Here is a 15,471-nt window from a genome sequence, read left to right on the forward strand (position 1 = left end):
CATAAGTAGGAGTAGTAGATAGTTTTATTTTATAATCAAATAGGAAGAATACTAAGAAATTGTTACTTTTAAAAAACAAAATGTGCCTTGTATTTTATTTTGAATTGGATTAAATATTTCGTTTGGTTACAAAATGAGTGTAAAATTGCCTCTTTTTCTTCAACCGTAGAAGGGACGTCAAAGTCTCATTTGAGGAGAGCGCAAATGAAGTGCCAAAAGTGGACGTTCCCGGTCAAAGAGGAGGTGTGTGTGTTCCTTGAACGGGAATGACAAACAAAAATCAAAACCTTAGGAAATCTCCTCCTCTTCTCCACCACAATGGTGTTGCCAGTGTCACCCTACCCGGATGTCTTGCCAATGTCGAAGCTTACACCGATTTCTGTTGCTCCTTCCTCCCCTTTCTAGCTTGACATCGTTCTGACTTTCATGACTACCGCGCTCCAAGGCCATCCCTCGGATAAGAACCTTAATTATCGTATGCAACCCGATGTCAATCTGACAGAAGAATAGGAAGAGGATAATAGTTGGACGAATGTAAAGCGAGTTGAGAAAGAAGACGGTGAAAGGAGCGGAAGGAAGGAAGCATATGACAGGAAAGAAAAGAGTATTGCATCAAGATAGTGCACCACATCGACCAATGAAGAAGAAAGTGAACATGAACAATTGATAAAAACCCAAACGAACAAAAGCACCGACTGTGAATGTGTGTGTGTGGGGGGGGGGGGAGACAGAACGGGAAGAATTGGATGAATGAAAACGAGTTGAGGAAAAAGACAATGAAAGGAGCGAACGGAAGGAGGCATATGACAAGAAAGACAAGAGTACTGCATCGTGATAGTGCACCACATCGACCAAGGTAGACGAATGATAACATTAACAATGGATAAGAACTCGAATGAACGGAAAGCACTGGCTGATAACACATGGTGAAAACGGACAAAACATATAGAAAAGCAACATATAAGAACGGTTACACAAAGTATTAGCACAAGTATATTGCGTTGTATTCACATGATAACTAATTTTCATCTATTTTTCATCCAATATAAGTGGAAACAAGTTTTCGGATCACGACACACATAGACGACTGCAGACATTTCTGTAGGTGCGTGCCCCACCTGCTAGGTTTGGGGTAGTCCTGGTGCATGGTTCTTTCGACTACAAATTTATCGTCTCTTTATTGCAAGTCCTTAATATGGTATGGCAGATTATGCCATCTCACACATAATCCTCGTCCTATTGTGACTTAATTAGTTACATATACCACTGGAATTACATTGTTCCACCCACAGTTGTTCTTCTTCCATTTGATCTTATTCTTAGTGGTAACCTATTAGATCTTGTTTTCTTAAGTTACGTTCTATGAAACTTGCCTTTCATTTCTTTTTTATCATATCTCCCTTTAACTCCTAAGTTCTATGCTCCGAAACTTGCCGGCTAAGTTTCTGTGTTTGAAACTTGCCATACAAGAAGGGCATTATATATTATAATGATATAGAATTACGAAAATATTGTTAAGGGTATTCTATCCCAATAAATCCATAGAACACGATGAGGTACCTCGACTACATTTAAGAACATAACTAAATTAGAGGGCAACATTGAAGAAAGAGTATTCTATCATAACGATATAGGCTGCACAACCATGCTGGGTGAACAATATCATTCTCTGTGCAATTTTTATTTGCTTTCATACAATACTTCCGCCCATCTGTTAATGATTAGACTTTTTTTCCACATAATATGTCTATGTGCCTGTGAAGTTCATATCAGGATGGAGAATAACCATCATTTCACTTGGTTCAACTAGCACACTGAATAGAATAGTATATGAAAATTTACTGTATACGAAGAGTACTTGGAAACTTTAGAACTGAAACATCTGCAGAATACTATTGTATTGTCTATCTCTGCGTGATCCGATTGAAGAGGAAACATCTGCCACACCTCAAAGAATTTAAGCATGAAACTAGAATGAAGGTTTCATATAGTAAGCTACAATGCTAAATATCAGAGGAGATAGACAAAGGCTCCTAGTTGAGTTTTCCTCAGTTATCAAGGTTAGGAATTTGGATCATCATTCTCATTTTGATACACAAAGGAAGGTATGTAGTACGATGATACAGAAAGGGGGATCCATTACCTTAGCGGAAGACTTCAACCCCATCAGATAACTTCACTTTCAAAGTAACAAGTTTCCTTGTACATTTGCGAGTATTAAATACTCCGACCTATGATGCCAAACACATTTTTTAAGATATTGCTGAAATAAGACCTAAAATATCTTGATACTCAACACCCAAAGCTCGTGTGTGCTGCTATGCGGGAGTTTAGCTCCATGTCAGGTCTTCAATTATTTTAAGCGTAAGTGATAAAACATCAACACCTTCACATAGAAGTGGGATATAATGTGTATGGTTGTGAAGGGTTGTTTGGTTGTAGGCAGTGTCGGAGCTTCATGGAGTGCAACCTGGGCCACCGCCCCCCAGCCCATGAAGAAATCTGTCACTACCCCTAGGTATTTGGGCCATAAGTACAGGAAAATAAGGCCAAGCCTCATAATTTAGCTCCCCTAAGCCTATTGCCCCTCTAGAATTTTGGCCCAAGCTCCGCCACTGGTTGTAGGGGTGGTAAGTGCATGCTATGAAGCACCACCATCACTTCATGGTCACATCTCTAGATAGGGGCACATATGTCACCTAGTCACCTACGTAGGCACAATGCATAGAATATCAGCCATCATACTTATGGTGTGAAGCATGCCCCTCACTGGAGGGCCACATGGCTAGTCAGGGCATGGTGGCATGGCACCTGTGTGGGCACAAATAAATATTTGTCAGTGACCATAAGATTTTCGCTTACATGGCACCGCTACAAGCAACCAACACAGTTCGAGACCACAGTAGGTACTTGCCGCACTACCAAAGCGACAAACATTAATTGCTTGTCTTAGACCGTTCAAACATTGTTTGTTGCCTTTTAATCTCTACGAAATTTTGATTTGAACTTAGGATCTCTTAGATTGAAAGGAAAATAAGGGAAAACATAGGAAATTAGGAATATTTTCTATGGTGACACTATTCATCAGTTTGATTTAAATGAATAGACCATAGGAAAAATGAAGTTTTTCCCCCCTTGGATTGGGTTTCATAGGAAAAAAAAGGGATTCTACAATCCACTTTTTTACATTCCTATGCACAAAGAACAAAGCAAAGGTCATAAGTAGCATAATATTACCTTAGCTTACCTTTGGATATGCTTTGACTTTATTTTGACCATGATTTCTGTGTTTTACCTATTACTGTGATTAAACACCCAATTCTGCAGATTGTTTTGCACATGCAATCCTATCGTATTTGCATATTTTTGAAATCATGTGAATCAGGAGTCCCTTAAGCTTTCAGTGAGTACGCATGTAAGTGTCCATCTTCGTTAAGCTTTTAAATCAAGGTAGAACCCTCTGCCTCGTTTTTAAAGGCTCCGTTTAGCATTGAGGTGGATTGTGGTAATTCCTTTGTATTGCACTACTTTTGATATTCTGGAGGCTTGGCTATATTTGGAGTTTTGGACCGTAGAGGATGTAAGGCAAGAGGGAACCATTAGTTAACAGAATTTACCTATGTATTAATTTAATTTACAAAACATAGTAATAGACTTGTGAATTCTTTTCTATAGCAAGTTAACAAGAATATAGAATAATTCAGCAACTGTGAAATGAGCCTTAACCCTTTTGTGTGTGTGTGTGTGGTGGTGGTGGTGGGGGGGGGGGTCTAGAGTACATGGCATTTTACCTGCACATCAACTTTGCACCTAAGATCATTGCTCTTCTCAAGATGTTCCTCACCAACACGTAGCAGTATATCTTCGAACTGAAACAAACTGTCAGGACCATATAAATAAACACAACAGGATTAATACATATAGAAGTACAATCATTACCTGAGCTATACTTGAAACACTCTCTCCTTGGCATGATAAAATAACGTCCCCCACTCTAATGCCAAGCCTCTAAGCGACACATTCTGCTGAAACCTGAAAAGATTTCAAAAGAGTTATATAACATAATATAAGAATTACTAAGAGACTATTAACCAATAGGTCAATAACTTTGTATACCTCTCTTACTATAAGACCAGAGGAGATGTTAAAATTATGTGACAACTGCTCAATACGCGACCTGCCTAATAAGTCCAACGTCTTTAGCTTTAGTCCAAGCTGGGGTCGCACAATTTTCCTGCCAAACAATCGTCACTAAATCAACAAATGTACTTGAAACAGGGTATATTGCATTCAGGACCATACATTTCTACCATTGTTGTAATTTGAACCAAATGTTTTCCGAAATATGAAACCACGTTGTTAGCATAAGGTTGAATCGGCACAAACCAACAGCTTTAGTGTCACCCCGCACCTCTATGCCAGATTAAAGTTGTGCAACTACCCTTACCATCTCGCCTCGCCTTGCCTCTTTCAGGCCGGTGTTGTGGCATTAGTAGAACCCATTTGGTTACTACATCAGTCTAGCCGGATTAAACAAACAGGAATGTGAGTACGTGACTGAGTAAGAGTCAAAGCAGGGTCCCGAGTTGAGTACTACTACCTCCGTTTCTAAATATAAGCCCTTTTAGAGATTTTAATATGGACTACATACGCTCATTTTGCTCTGTATGTAATCCATATTAAAATCTCTAGAAGGGCTTATATTTGGAAATGGAGGGAGTGCATTCTAGTCTATTCGGTTTATATGCATCAAGTGCTGGTTCTCATATAAGAGGGTATGCATTTTGTGTCTTTTGGGCCAAGCAGAAATAAACCCTCCATCTTCCTATCGCTAATCCCTATCCCTCTAAATTCTCTAACCTATCCCCCGTTGTCTCTCTCAACTTGCCAATCAGGCCACCTGGATGCAGAGGATGAACTCGTCCTCCCGTATCGCACCGCTACTACCTTTGAAGCTCTAAGCATTCAGGACCATATATTTCTACCATAGTTGTAATTTGAACCAAATGTTTATCAAAATATGAAACCACGTTGTTAGCATAAGGTTGAATCGGCACAAACCAACAGATTTAGTGTCACACCGCTTCTCTATGCCATATTAAAGTTGTGCAACTACCCTTACCGTCTCACCTCGCCTTGCCTCTTTCAAAATTTCTCCATCATTGGTCAGGGCCGGTCCATAGGCCGGTGTTGTGGCGTTAGTAGAGCCCATACGGTTACTACATCAGTCTAGCCTGATTAAACAAACAGGGACGTGACTAGAGTCAAAACAGGGTCCCGAGTTTTTTTGGAAACGGAGACAAAAGCTTTGCCTTATCCATTAAATAAGAGATAATAGAGTTTGTTACAAGTCACACAATACACGGCATGAGATCACTCTCGCAAAATAATGGACCCTAATTTTTTGGCACCTGCGATGACCCAAAGGTTGGCCTCGGTCTCGATGGAGGCAAGCAATATAGTTGGAGGAGCGCTCCTGTGCTTGAAGACCCTTGCGTTTCGCTCGTTCCAGACAGTCCACGAAACAAGCATGGTGAGGGACGCCTTGGCTTGGCGGTTTGGAGTGGCGTTGTCGCAGGTACTTGCCCACCAAACCTGGCAAAAAAAAAGGTACTTGCCCACCAAGCAGGGTCCCAAGTTGAGTACTACATTCTAGTCTATTCGGTTTGTATGCATCAAGTGCTGGTTCTCATATAAGAGGGTATGCATTTCGTGTCTTTTGGGCCAAGCAGAAATAAACCCTCCATCTTCCTATCGCTAATCCCTATCCCTCTAATTTCTCTAACCTATCCCCTGTTATCTCTCTCAACTTGCTAATCACGACACCTGGATGCAGAGGATGAACTCGTCCTCCCGTATCGCGCCGCTACTACCTTTGAAGCTCCAAGCATTCACATCATGGCTTACTATGCGCACAACAGTCTAGCTTGATTAGAGAAATAAGGACATGAGTCGGCTCTGTAAAGGTCAAAGCAGAGTCCTAGTCCGAGTTGAGTAGGACAGGTCGTAGTCTGTTCGATTTGTATGCATCCGTTGATGATCAAGGGGATGTAATGCTCTTTTAGTTATGTCAAAGCAGAGTAATGCTATCTTCTAATCAGTGAAGACATAAGTGTGACATGCTCTCTTCTGATGTAATCCAAAGAAAGCATGATATAAAGAAAGCATCACTGACACTTTCTTCTGATCGTTCTAGCTTACCCAAAGCAGAGTCCTAGTCCTAGTTGAGCTGTTTGGTTTGTATGCATCAGTTGACGATCGAGGCGATGCATCAACATAAGCGCGTGCCACATTAGAAGATAGCACTATTGACATCCAGAGAAAGCATCATATAACGAATCGTTTCAGCACTGAAACTTAATAAAGTAAAAAATCTTACCCAAATTTTCTCAACAATGTTGAACACTTCGTTATAAGATAGCTTGGAATAAACGCAACAAGAGGAAATGTGTAGGATACTAACCCTACAATTTTCCCATTAAAATCCAACAGTCCACCTGCAGCTCCACACTACATTTAGAGGCACACTTATTTGATAACTTGGATTAGGTAAGAATAATACAAAAGAACAAATATAATTACCTTGTTAGGAATTGAACAGGTGATGAACTTATAATGATTGTGTTGGAATTCACAAGGGCCTACAGATGCCAGCTTGGCTTCTTTGTAGATTAAATCTAGATTTGCATCCCTAGCAACTAACACAAGTGTTTCATTGCTGAACTTCGAGTTACCTTCCAATGGTAAACTCTGCAAGTGTAAACCTCCCGTAGTCTCAAAGAAGGCGATGTCATAATGTTTGCTAAAGTATATCAGTTGACTATCGACGGTTGTGCCATCCAATAGGTGAACAATAACCTAAAATGAAACAGTCGATTAGAAGCAGAAAAAATATTGCACATATTGCAGTAAACTATAACGTCTAACACTTGCCATTTAAGTAACAAAGAAGAATGTAATATTGGTCGCACGATAAAGCAACAACTAAATGTACACACAAACATCAAAGGGAGACAAAAAAAGGGTAATATAAGTTATACCGTGAATGCAAGAGGGCTGAATGTAAATACAACATCGAAGAAAGATACTTATAAGTTATAAGATTCAAAGAGAAGTACATTTATTGTCCCCATTCATATCCAAATAAAATAAAAAGAAAATATTTGTATAGCTAGCTAACATGATAGTTGAACATCACTTTTACCTTAGCTTGAGGAGCATATTCTTTATCCAGCCAATCATTAGATGGTTTCTCTGTGCACTATTTAATATATATATTTTCTGCACCACTATTTTGCTAATTCTCATCACATCTAACTCATTATTTAATATATTTTGCTAATTCTCATCACATCTAACTCATTATTTAATATATTTTGCTAATTCTCATCACATCTAACTCCTATGCCTTAGATTAATGGACCGCTTTTGTGTTTTTGTCCTTTTCTCCCCTGCGTGCTGGACCATTTTTTCTAAGTTGATGCAGGCTGGAGTGTATAATTGTTTTTATTTTCATGAAATAACTAATATTTAAACTAGATCACATGTTAATAGGCTCCGGTGTTTTTTTTCTAAAACAAAAAAGCTGGGAATTAGAAGAAAAAAAGAGCAAAAAAAAACAAGAACCAAGAAGCATAGTTGTATTTTTCACTTTCTTGGAAGAAAAACTATGCTTACCCTTCTTTTTTCGGAAAGCACAGTTGTGCTTCTCGTAGAAGCACACACTGTGTTTTTTTCTTTTCAGGAAGCACAGTTATGCTTCTCGTGGAAGCACAGGTTGTGCTTTTCCCTTTTCAGGAAGCACAAATTGTGTTTTTCTTTTCTTTTCATGAAGCAGAGGCCGTGCTTTTCTCTTTCGGAAAGCAAAGTTGTGCTTCTCGCTGAATCATAACTATGTTTTTCCCTTTTTGAGAAAGTATAGTTGTGCTTCTTGTGAAAGCATAGCAAAAGCACATGTTGTGCTTCTCGCGGAAGAGCATTACTTCTAAAAAAATCGAAGAAAAAACCCTGCCAAAACCTAGGAAAAATCAAGTGAAAATCGGAAAACCAACAAAACTCACAATACAAAAAACCTAAATAAAATCAAAAAATGCGTGCAGAAAAAAACCAAAATCCTGATGGTACACCATTGCATGACATATGGTGGCCTTGGGTGATGCGCTCCCAGACAAAAAAGTGACATTTAGCGGATCCCTCCTAGGGGTACTGATAATCCCTAGGTGCAAGGAATTGTCATATCACTTTTCAATGATGGACGTGGTAAGTATAAAGTGTTGAATCCACAAAGAGCTATATGAAAGATCAATATTCTCTCATGTCCTAACTACCACTGATACAACCCTACATATACCGAGCGTTTGCTTTATCTAAAAACAAGAAATAAAACCACGTTGCGGGTATAAAGAGATAGCTTTGCAAGATAACAAAGAACATAAACATAAAAATTAGGTATTGCTTAAGTAATAGTACAATATAATACAATCTTTTCTACTTATAAAGGTTGGAGTTCGTGATGAGTTCATATGTGAGACCAATAACAGAATAAATAAATATACATCTATCCACATGTGGACTATAAACCTTCTAAGAAACTTAAATAAACAAATCTACTTTTCGTCCCATGTCATGCCTGACATGAATAAAAAAAATACTCCCTCCGTCCCATAATGTAAGACGTTTTTTGACACTACACAAGTGTCAAAAAAACGTTTTACATTATGGGACGGAGGGAGTACACTATTACTTTTATGTGAGAACTACACTCTTGTACAAAAAACTTAAGTAACAAATGCAGAAATATGATTTCACCCAAAATCGTGCTCATGGTTTTAGTTTCTCTTCCTAACAAATTCTGTTGGGGAACGCAGTATTTCAAAAAAATTCCTACGATCACGCAAGATCTATCTAGCAGATGCATAGCAACGAGAGGGGAGAGTGTGTCTACGTACCCACGTAGACCAAAAGCGGAAGCGTTTAGTAACGCGGTTGATGTAGTCGAACGTCATCGCGATCCAACCGATCCAAGTACCGAATGTACGGCACCTCCACGATCTGCACACGTTCAGCTCGGTGACGTCCCTCGAACTCTTGATCTAGTTGAGGTCGAGGGAGAGTTTCGTCAGCACGGCGGCGTGGTGACGGTGATGATGAAGTTCACCGGCGCAGGGCTTTGCCTAAGCACTACGACAATATGACTGAGGAGTTTAACTATGGAGGGGGGCACCACACACGGCTAAGAGAAACTTTGGTGTGTCTTTGGGGTGCCCCTCTCCCCTGTATATAAAGGAGGGAGGAGGAGGAGGCCGGCCTAGGAGGGGCGCGCCTATAGGGGGAGTCCAACTAGGATTCCCAATCCTAGTTGGAGTCCCCTTCCTTTTCCAAGAGGTGGAGACAGGGAAGGAGGAGGAGAGGGAGAAGGAAAGAGGGGGGGGGGCACCGCCCCCTTCTAGTCCAATTCGGACCAACCAATGGGAGGCGGGCTGCCTCCCCTTGTGGGCCTTCTCTCATTTCCACTAAATCCCAATAAGGCCCAATACTTCCCCCGGTGAATTCCCGTAACTCCCCGGTTCTCCAAAAAAAATAACCGAATCACTCGAAACTATTTCAATATTCGAATATAGCCTTTCAATATATGAATCTTTACCTCTCGACCATTTCGAGACTCCTCGTCATGTCCGTGATCTCATCCGGGACTCTGAACAACCTTCGGTACATCAAATCACATAGCTCATAATACAAATCATCATCGAACGTTAAGCGTGCAGACCCTACGGGTTCGAGAACTATGTAGACATGATCGAGACACATCTCCGGTCAATAACCAATAGTGGAACCTAGATGCCCATATTGGCTCCTACATATTCTACGAAGATCTTTATCGGTCAAACCGTATAACAGCATACGTTGTTCCCTTTGTCATTGGTATGCTACTTGCCCGAGATTCGATCGTCGATATCACCATACCTAGTTCAGTCTCGTTACCGGTAAGTCTCTTTACTCATTCCGTAATGCATCATCCCGTGACTAACTCATTAGTCACATTACTTGCAAGGCTCATAGTGATGTGCATCATCGAGAGGGCCCAAAGACAGCTCTCCGATACACAGAGTGACAAATCCTAATCTCGATCTATGCCAACTCAACAAACACCATCAGAGACACCTGTAGAGCATCTTTATAATCACCCAGTTACGTTGTGACATTTGATAGCACACAAGGTGTTCCTCTGGTATTCGGGAGTTGCATAATCTCATAGTCAGAGGAACATGTATAAGTTATGAAGAAAGCAATAGCAATAAACTAAACGATCATAGTGCTAAGATAACGGATGGGTCTTGTCCATCACATCATTCTCTAATGATGTGATCCCATTCATCAAATGACAACACATGTCTATGGCTAGGAAACTTAACCATCTTTGATTAACGAGCTAGTCAAGTATAGGCATACTAGGGACACTTAGTTTTGTCTATGTATTCACACATGTACTAAGTTTCCGGTTAATACAATTCTAGCATGAATAATAAACATTTATCATGATATAAGGAAATATAAATAACAACTTTATTATTGCCTCTAGGGCATATTTCCTCCAGTCTCCCACTTGCACTAGAAGCAATAATCTAGTTCACATCGTCATGTGATTTTACACCAATAGTTCACATCTTTATGTGATTAGTTCACATCTCCATGTGACTAACACTCAAAGGGTTTTACTAGAGTCAATAATCTAGTTCACATCGCAATGTGATTAACACCCAAAGAGTACTAAGGTGTGATCATGTTTTGCTTGTGAGAGAAGTTTAGTCAACGGGTGCCACATTCAGAGCCTTATGTATTTTGCAAATTTTCTACGTTTACAATGCTCTGCACGGAGCTACTCTAGCTAATTACTCCCACTTTCAGTATGTATCTAGATTGAGACTCAGAGTCATCCGGATCGGTGCAAAAGCTTGCATCGATGTAGCTCTTTACGACGAACTCTTTATCACCTCCATAACCAAGAAATATTTCCTTAGTCTTCTAAGGATAATTTTGACCGTTGTCCAGTGATCCACTCCTGGATCAATATTGTACCCCCTTGCCAAATTCATGGCAAGGTACACAATAGGTTTGGTATATAACATAGCATACTTTATAGAACCTATGGCTGAGGCATAGGGAATGACTTTCATTCTCTTTCTATTTTCTGGTGTGGTCGTGTTTTGAGTCTTACTCAACTTTACACCTTGCAATACAGGCAAGAAATCCTTCTTTGACGGTTCCATTTTGAACTACTTCAAAAATCTTATAAAGGTATGTACTCCTTGAAAAATCTTATCAAGCGTCTTGATCTATCTCTATAGATCTTGATGCCCAATATGTAAGCAGCTTCACCGAGGTATTTCTTTGAAAAACTCCTTTTAAACACTCCTTTATGCTTTCTAGAAAATTCTACATCATTTCCATCAACAATATGTCATTCACATATACTTATCAGAAAGGATGTAGTGCTCCTACTCACTTTTTTTGTAAATACAGGCTTCACCGCAAGTCTGTAAAAACTATATGCTTTGATCAACTCATCAAAGCATATATTCCAACTCCGAGATGCTTGCACCAGTCCATAGATGGATCACTGGAGCTTGCACATTTTGTTAGCACCTTTGACATAACCTTCTGGTTGTATCATATACAACTCTTCTTTAATAAATCTATTAAGGAATGCAGTTTTGACATCCATTTGTCAGATTTCATAAAATGTGGCAATTGCTAACATGATTCGGACAGACTTTAAGCATCGATACGAGTGATAAAATCTCATCGTAGTCAACACCTTGAACTTGTCAAAAACCTTTTTCAACAATTTGAGCTTTGTAGATTGTAAGTGCATCTAGTGCCCCTTAGTGATTTTGGTGTATTGAAGACTTATAGGTTAAGGGACTAATGCGTTTGTGAGTGTACACAGGTCTATAAGTCTATGCGGAGTTTGATATTTACAGGAAAAGTCGACCCCTGAAAATGAATATCTTCGACTGAAGATTTTGGTATTTCTGAAGACTTTCATGAAGACTTTGAAAGTGAAGAAATTGGTGTGTCCGTGAAGACTTGATATTCATGCAAGGAATATGAAGCTTGAAGACTTTCGTTTTCATAGTTTTGTTTTTCTCTTTCTTGAGTCATAGGAAACACCGTACTGTTAAAGGGGGTCGAGGAAATACTAAGGAAAAATTTCCATGTGATGCTCAACTCAAAATCCTACATCTACCAATCCCTTCGAGTGAAGCCATTGGAAATCTCATACAGTTCAGTCAATTTCTTCAGTGACAGAGACGGAGTTCTTCTGGTCTCTGAGGAATTTGTCCTGACTAAGGAGTTAGGAATTCACCAGTGCGGATTGCCTACACAGTGAGGAACATGATAGCCCTGAGGATTTTGCTACTCAAAATTCCGACCATTGCTGTGCTATGCGCCATCTGTCCCAAAATATCTATCCACCTAACGGTCATATCATTGAAGGGCATTTATGTCTTATCATGTCGGGCTGCTCCCTAGGCTATAAATAGCCGCCCCCTACAACCACTAGCTGGTTGGCTGCTCCAAGTGAAACTGACACTTGTCATTTGAGAGCAACCCATCCTCTGAGGACTTTGAGCGAAAATTATCAAGTGAGGAAAAACCCAAAACCCAAACACCTACAAACCCCAAGTGATTGAGCATCACTGAAGAGATTGATCCTGCGTGGATTCGACGCTTGTTACCTTTGAAGACTGTGCTTCTTCCAGACGGTTAGGCGTCATGGTCTAGAGCATCCAAGAGGAATTGTGGATCGCCGAGTGACCAAGTTTGTGAAGGTTTGGAAGTCACCTGAAGACTTACCACGAGTGATTGGACGAGGTTTGTGTGACCTTAGTTCAAGGATAATACGGTGAGGACTGGGTGTCTTGGACTAAGTGTCCTTGACTGGGTGTCCGGGACTGTGTGTCCTCGAGTTTAAATACTCAGCCGCTCCAACCATACGTATAACTGAGACAGCAGTTGGAACTGGTCTACCAAATCATTGTCTTCACCAAGCTTACTGGTTCTATTCCCTCAACTCTTTCATTTCCTCATAACTGTGTTGTGTGTTTGTTCATATATGTGTTTGAAGACTTTGACTGAAGACTTTCTCAATTTCCTCAGTTCAATTTCTTCAGTCTGTTTGTCTTCATCCCGAGTTATCATGTGCTTACGCTTCCTGTACTCTGTGCCTGTCTTCATTTCATCATGATGACTATGCTTGTATTCTGTTATGTATACTTTTGAGTACTTATTCCGCTGCTAGTAGTTCTTCGCTAAGGAATTTCCTCACCGGCAAATTCCTCAGTGAAGAATTTCATAAAAATCGCCTATTCACCCCCCTCTAGTCGATATAACGCACTTTCAATTGGTATCAGAGCAAGGTACTCCCTTGTTCTGTGTGATTTTGGTTTAACCACCTGGAGTTTTAGTTATGTCGACCGCAGGTATGATCAAGGTCTCTGCTGGGTGTCCTACCTTCGATGGGACAGACTACCCCTACTGGAAGAATAAGATGCGAATGCATCTTGAAGCAATTGATAACGATCTCTCGTATGTTGTGGAAAATGGTGTTCCCTCAGTCACACCTTCTCTGAATGCTGCTGATGTGAAGAGATTCAAGCAACTCGACTCTCAAGCGAAGAATATCATATGTGGCCATCTGAGCAAAGGACAGTACGGCAGAGTGAGTGCTTTGGAGACAGCAAAGCTTATCTGGGATAGGTTGTCCAAAGTGAATGAAGGAGTCTCAACTCAGCGTGACTCTCGAGTTGATGTTCTTCGCAATCTCTTCAACCGCTTCAAAAGACTCGACAATGAAAATGTTCAACAAACCTTCGATCGCCTCACTGGCATCTCAAATGAGCTTCAAGCACTTGGTGCCACTGACATCACCGACCATGAGGTGGTGAAGAAATTGCTGAGATCGCTTGATTCCTCATTTGACACTCTAGCATTGATGATACAAGAACGTGCTGATTACAAGTCACTTGATCCCGCTGATATTCTTGAGAGGCTAAATACTCATGAGTTCCAACTTGCTGAAAAGAGAGATCTCTATGGTTCAAGCTATGGCAGAACATGTGCACTGAAGGCCAAGGCAGTATCTGAGTCCGAAGATGAAGACTCCGGTAGCAGCCTTGGTGATCCTGAAGAACTGAGCCATGATCTGGCTCTGCTCGTGAAGAAGTTTCAAAAGTTCTCAAGACGTGGTCGCCTTGGAAGATCCTCAAGGAGCAATGATTCCTCACCCAGTGACTACAAGAAGAGGTTCTGTCACAAGTGCAAGAAACTTGGACATTTCATTCAAGATTGTCCTCAGTGGGAAAAGGAATCAAAGAAGAAGAAATACAAGGATTACCGTTCTGATGATGCGAAGAAAAAGAAGAAATCCACAAAATCTTCATCATCAAAATCCTCAAAGTCTTCATATCACAAGAAGAGCAGCTCCAAGAAGGCTAGGGCATTCATTGGCAAGGAAATGGACTCTGAGGCTGAATCTAAAGAAAATGAGGAAGAAGGGACATCTAAGGAGTCCGAATCCGGAGTGGCGAGCCTAGCTCTTGCTACTGCATTCTTCAGCAAGTCTATCTTCAACACTGAAGAAAATGACCTCACCAACAAGGCTGATGAAAGCGATGATGACTACGCTCCCACCTATTGCTTCATGGCAAAGGGTGCCAAGGTACTCAAATATACCTCCTCTGAATCAAGTGAGAATGAATCTGATGAAAACCTTAAGCCCGGCTATTCTAAACTTGCTAAGATTGCTATAAAACAACAAAGGGCTTTAGAAGAGGTTCAAAACATGCTAAATAAAAGTGATGATATGTTGGGTGAAGAAATGGATCGCACTGAAACTTTGACTGAAAATCTTTAGAGACTTCAGTCCAAGCTTGACAAACTTCAAAGTCATCATAACACTCTCTTATCGGATCATGAGAAGCTTTCTTATGAATTTCTTCAAAGAAAGCAAGACCTTGAGAAGCTAAGAGTGAGTTATGAAGATCTTCAGAAGGAGCACGATTCATTACTTGCTCAACAAATCAGCGCTTCTCAGGAAGAATTTGTTCCTCCATGCTTGAAGTGCATTGAACGTGAATCTGCTAATTCTTCACCTGAATGTTCAAATGCTGCTAATGTTTCAAATTCTTCACATGCCTCTACTATCACTAATTCCTCATCTGAGGACATTGCTAGTATCACTGACGATGCAGGGCTGAAGGAATTATACACGACAGGCATGTACAAAAGCCTCAAAGGGCATCAGGCTCTTTGTGATGTGCTTAAAAAGCAGATCCTCAACAGGAACCCTAGGAAAGAGGGTATCACCTTTGAGAGGAAACTCAATGTTGATGGTACATATTGGAAGCCTGAGCAGTACCCAAAAACTACATGGGTTGCTGCAAAGGGACCTCCAGTTGATCCATCTAA

At 40.5% G+C, this 15,471-nt stretch overlaps 1 pseudogene; it reads right to left on the reverse strand.

The window, feature by feature from the left end:
• Positions 1-1,514: 1,514 nt before the first annotated feature.
• Positions 1,515-15,471, reverse strand: part of LOC125506761 — a 31,632-nt pseudogene continuing 17,675 nt past the window's right edge.

Source organism: Triticum urartu, chromosome 5 (assembly GCF_003073215.2).
Source record: "Triticum urartu cultivar G1812 chromosome 5, Tu2.1, whole genome shotgun sequence".
Taxonomy (NCBI): Eukaryota; Viridiplantae; Streptophyta; class Magnoliopsida; order Poales; family Poaceae; genus Triticum; species Triticum urartu.